Genomic DNA, 6,047 nt, shown 5'->3' on the forward strand with positions numbered 1-6,047 from the left:
GCCCCTCCCTGTCCAGAACATGAGACCAGATGACCGTCTTTGCTGATAAGAACTTGCAGCTCGTAAGTGCTTTACAAACCATCTCACCCACCATTGTAATGCAACCACCTCTGGGGTGGAAGGCAGCAGCTGTTCATATAGCCCAGAGCAACACTGCCTGGCAGTTTAGGACAGGAAGTGAAGGAGGACACTCTGATTGCAGAGGTAGGCAGGCAGGCAGTATGTAATTACCCCAAAGAGACAGGGGCTAAACGGCTAAACCACTCCCATTAAAAACGGCCTGGGACTTTTAACCCCCACAGAAACAGAACCTCTGCTTTTCCGTGAAAGATGTACGCCTGAGGGCATTCTGCGCCAAAAAATGAACAATTCTCCGCACAATATCTTAAAATTCTGCAAAATTCTGTAAGTTGTATTTGTCAATAAATAAATACAGAGGCACCAGCATGGCATTGGGGAGCACAGGCCACTGGCTGCACGAAGGTGGGAGATCACCCTGCAGCCCCCTCACCACCGGGATACGGACTCAGCGGTGAGGCTGCACCTGACCCTGACACAGCACAAGGGCTGAGGCCCTGCCCCTCTGCGCCAGGCACCAGGTGTGGGACAGGCAGGCTCAACCAGGCAGGATCCAAGTGTGGAGTGCCTCAGTGTGGGGGGATCCAGGTCTGGGGTGAGAGGATTCTGTGTGGGACAATCTGGGAGCAGGCAGCTCAGTGGGGGGGTCTAGGTATGGGGGGATCTGGATGCACAGAGGCTCGTTGGGGGGTTCCAGGTGCAGGGACAATGGGACTCTTCCAGGTGAAGGTGGGTGGGGCTCAGCGGAGGGGTCTGGGTGTGGGGGTCTCAGCAGGGGGGTGTGGGTGCTGGAGAGTGGGGCTTGGTGGGGTGGGGGTCTGGGTGCAGCTAGTTGGGGGTCAGTGGCATGGGGATCTGGATGTGAGGGCTCGGGGGGGTGCAGGGGGTGGGGCTCGTCAGGGTGGGGGTTTGAGTGCAGGGAGCTCAGTGGGGAGTGGTCTGAGTGCAGGGGTGGGGGTCTAGAGGCAGGGGGTCTGGGTGCAGAGGGTTCCAGATGCAGGTGTTGAGGTTCAGTGGGGTGGGGTTTGGGTCTGGAGGGCTAGGGGGGTTCTGGGTGTACGGGGTTAGGCTTGGTAGGGGTGTCTGGGTATGGGAGGTCCGGATGCATGGGGGTGGGCAGATGGGGGAGCAGCTCCCCATACAGTGAGCCCTCCCCCTGCAGCTGAGGAGCAATGGGGGCAGGAAGCAGGGGAGGATGCTGAGCTTCCTGCAGCTGGGGGAGGTTTCTGGGGGTGGGTCTGACACAGCCCCAGCCACTCCTTCCAGGGGAAGAGGAAGTCCCGTCCTCTCCTGCCTCCAGCCCAGCTGGGACTAGCAGCTGATCCTGGCTCAGGGTAGGTGCCACTGGTGGGGGTGTTCCCAGCCGGCTGCTCCAGGTGCCTGAAACAATGTACCTGTGCAGCTAGGGAGTGGTGTGTGACTGCTCTTGCAGCTTCCCTTTGCTTCCCTGTCAGAAAGTCATTTTTCTGCAGGGAAGCAAAGAAATCTGCGGGGGACATTAATTCTGCGCATGCGCAGTGGTGCAGAATTCCCCCAGGAATAAAGATATCACCCTCCCTCCAACAGCACCGAGCTCACTCAGTGGAGGAGAGTGCCACCTTCTGGATCACTAGCAGCACCTTGGATGTTACTTCATAAGTCTCCCATCTAAGTGGGGTCCAGCAAGACCCCACTTAGCTCAGCCCATTGTACGTCCTGTTGATGGACTTGTTGTGTAATTCACCCACCGTATTAGACCTGGCTAGGGGGAAAGGTTCATATCTCAAATCCAGGGAATTGCTTCTGTCATATAAACACTAGACTGGGCTGGTTTTCAGAGGCACTCATCTAGGGTCAATGAAAACCCAACCATCTCCATTCAAATCCTCCCAGCCATGGCCAGTGAAAACTGGGGACCATCATTAAGGACTCACTTAATGGAGGGGTTGGGAATAAACTTTTCCTGGGGTCAGGTCTAACTTAAATAATTATGTGGCTCCCATCACCACGACATCTGACCACCTCACACTCTTAGCCTCCCATCCCCCGGTCATGCAGGGAATTATGGGAACCGTTATCCCCTTTTTACAGAGTGGGAACTCAGGCACAGAGAAGTTAAGTGGCACACAGGGAGCCAGTAGCAGAGCAAAGACACAAACACGGCTAGTCAGGATGCACGTCCAGTGTCCTAACCACTGGGCCAGGTTCTTCCTGTGGGACCTCTTCCACCTTCCTCTGAAGCAGCTGGTACTGGCCACTCAGAGATGGGCTACTCAGCGGACCCCCGGGATTCATCCAGCCTGGCTGTTCCTGTCCTTATAAAGGCTCTGGGAATCTGCCTTGAGCGTAACTGACCCGTCGATCCTGGCTAGGACTAGCTGAGCCTGCCGAGGGGGAATGTCTGCACAGGGGCTAGCAGCTCATGTTTGCCACCGGCCTCTGAAGAACATGCTGTGCTCTCTCCATCTGCAGGGGAGAAGATTGCTGCAAGACATAAATCCACACCGTGTAGAGGTCAAGCATAGGAGTTTATTACACACAGCACTGGCGGAGTGTCACCTTGCTTATTAGGCTCAGAGACACTGTCAATCCGATTACAATGGAATATATGGATTTTCCATGGGTGGGGGAAAGTGACGGGGTAGGCAGTTCCACACCCCGGGATAGGTTTTGCAGCAAGACAAGATAGCACATTAGCCAATGGTTAACAGGTTACATGATGTCTCCGCCCATGGTCTCAAGTTAGCAAGTTAACATTTAATTAATTCTTTGATAAAATGTTATTCGTATAAAATATATATGTTGAATTCTGATTTGGGGTCCATAGGAATGGAGCAACTCCTTTGATTGTCCAACAGGTACATTCCTAGGGGTTAAAGCAAAGAAACAGTGAAAGTATATGGCAATAAAGATTGTTTCCTTTATGCCTTAAGGCAAGCATTGGTCCCTGGGAAGGGGAGGTGGAAGGATGCCATATCTTATACTGACATGTGCCAACTTTTCATAAACTCAAGGTTGGATCTGTGGGAAGAACGTCTCCCTACAGAAGAGACTAACACAATAGGAACAGGGATCCTTTGTTCAATCTGCAACTCTGAATAAGACACAATTATTTAGTTCTTAGCTCCAACACCTGGCAATTGGCTGACTAGTCTTATTTTAGCAAAACAAGATTATCTGTTTACCCCAACAAAATCAACAAGGAGTCTGGTGGCACCTTAAAGACTAACAGATTTATTTGGGCATAAGCTTTCGTGGGTAAAAACCTCACTTCTTCGGATGTTGCATCAGACACCAGACTCCTTGTTGTTTTTGTAGATACAGACTAACACGGCTACCCCCTGATACTGTTTACCCCAACTTTCTCTTAGCTGATCACTATTTGCTAGGCCTCTGGTCTCTTGACCATACTCTGGACTTTGGGTCTGGAAAAGGGCTGGCACAATCCATATACCAGGTTGTTATATAAAATGCACATGGATTTTAACCCTTCAATTGCTGAGGACTAAGAAATGTATACCATGGTGAGGGGAGATCTGAGCTTATCCCAGCTCATGACACTTGTGACCATGGAAGGCCGGGGAAAGCAGGTGGTTCACCCCAGCTCCCTGCGTGGGAAGTGGGGTCTGCTCACGGCATCGCTCACGGTATGAGGTGAATCAGATTCCCAAGGAGGCCAGGAGGTTTCGGGATGGTGCGGCTCCCTGAGTTTTTGTACAAACAGGGCTCTTTGAGGAGGCAGCTATGTACAAACGCCACCCACTGCTTTGTGCTCGTGGTGGCTTCGCTCCGGTTCCTGCTCTTGTGAGCGTGGGGAGAAAAAAAAAATCACAGTTTATTTATAAATAGAATAAAGTCAAGTCTTTTGTTAGCCTCGCACATAGACTATGTCTCCATCTGTTCCAGGATTCCCAGAGCCCAACACCTCCTGTGCTTATAACAGATTAGCCCCTCCGTATTTTCATGGAGTTGGTTAGTGCCAGACTGGTGTCAGCTGAGAGCAGAAAACTCATCTCACTTGTGACCAGTCTCTGTTGGAGGGGAGCTGAAATCCCCCTGCTTGGTTTGATGGCACATCTCAGGCAGGGCCCCCTCTCTGGCGGAGCCACAGGCGGGGTCCTGCGGAAACCCAGACGTTCTCTGCTCCAAGGCAGGGCTCGAACTGGGGTGGGAGGGGAAGGCGCGAGACTCTCCTACACTCCACCCATCTGAGACAGGTCCATTGTCTCAGCATCCTTGCTGGGCATCACTGGCCTCTAGCTGGGGCTCTGGCTGGTACCCCTGTAGTTACTCCTCCTCTGCTGCTGGGGGCAGGTGGGCAGCAAAGTATTGTGGGTGCTGGGTTGCCTAGGAGAAAGAATTGTGGGTGCTGGGTTGCCCAGCAACAGGCACTACTCGGTGGTGTCCCATCATCTCTTCGTCCGTCCCGGCTGTGGAGGTGGCAGTGGCAGCAGCTCAGGGTGGCAGGCGGCATCGTCTCTCCTCCCTCTGGGGGCAGGTGCGTGCAGCCCCTCTGCGTGGTCGGGTTTCAGCCCCGGCGGGAAAGGACTAAACCCCACATGGCTCCCCAGGCACTGGGGTTTGTTTGTGGCTCCCTGTAACTGGGAGCTCTGCCCCTTTAAGGGCCAGGGGCCCGGGGCCAGTCCTGTTAGATTATCAGACCCAGCTGGGAAGGGGCCAGTGATTGCTATAAAGGGCTTTGTTAGAGGGGGGAGACATGGGAAGGAAATTAGTGTCTGTAGCTGGGGGAAGAGAGATGCAGCCAGGTCAGGGGACTAGCTGCCTTGTAAATCAACTGTGCCCTAAAGTATGGGCCTGAAGGGACTTTGGGTGTGGGCTGGGGAGACAGGTCAGTAGCTTTATGCTCCCCCTTTGGTACTCCTCAGAGCCCTGCTCTACCCCCATTGTTCCTAAACCTCGCACAGCTCCTGACACTAAGGTTGCCATCTTTGGTTGGCTGAATTCCTGGAGGTTTCATCACATGACATTATCTTTAATTAAAGAGTAATCTTTAACTCCAGGATAATCCTGGAGGCTTGGCAACCCTACCCCACACCCACACCCACTCTGTTGTAGGACAGTGATTCTCAACCTGGGGTATGCATACCCCTGCGGGGTACATCCACTCATCTAGATATGTGCCTAGTTTTACAACAGGCTACATAGAAAGCACTGGCAAAGTCAGGAAAAACTAAAATTTCATACAGACAATGACTTGGCTATACTGCTCTGTAGCCTGTAAACTGAAATGTAAGTACTATATTTATATTTCACTGGATTTATTTCACCTCTTAAGTGAGGTGACACTTGGGGGTAGGCAAGACAAATGAGACTCCTGAAAGGGGGACAGTCGTCTGGAAAGGGGGAGGGCCCCGGGTGTAGGACACGGGAGCTGGAAGATGAAGTCAGCTGAGTTCAGCCTGGCAAGACACAGGTTTGTCACAGTGAGGGTGATGAGCAGATGGCCAAGGGATGGGGTGAAGTCTCTGTCACTGGGAATCTTTCAGTCAAGGTTGGAGATACAAATATACACCCTAGTTAGACCCCAGGTGATTGGGCTGGATGCAGGAAGTGCTGGTCGAGGTTCTCTGGCCCGGGTTATGCAGGAAGTCAGCATCGAAGATCCCAAGAGCCCTGCTGGCCTTTGCATTTATTAAACCCCCTGGCAGTTCAAGCAGCTCCCGTGCATGGTCCCATTGAGCAGGGCACCTTGGAGAGACGCAGGCTGAGATAGTCAGAAGCCTTTGGAGTCCAGGCAGATTGACAGCCCCGTAGCTACAGCTGTTTGGTGGCCTGTGTGAGCTGGCGTACGTGAGACCTGGCCGACAGGCCCGCGGACAGCAATTCCGGGCCCCAGGGCAGAACGGTCAATGGGCCCCCTAGAAAGGGATGTGCCTGCCTGGCTGCCTTCGCCGCTGCCAGTACCACCCCGCGTGTGCCTAGGAGCCAGGGCCCGATTAACCTTTTGTCGGACCGGTGCCAAACATATT

Source organism: Emys orbicularis, chromosome 24, assembly GCF_028017835.1.
Source record: "Emys orbicularis isolate rEmyOrb1 chromosome 24, rEmyOrb1.hap1, whole genome shotgun sequence".
Classification (NCBI taxonomy): Eukaryota; Metazoa; Chordata; order Testudines; family Emydidae; genus Emys; species Emys orbicularis.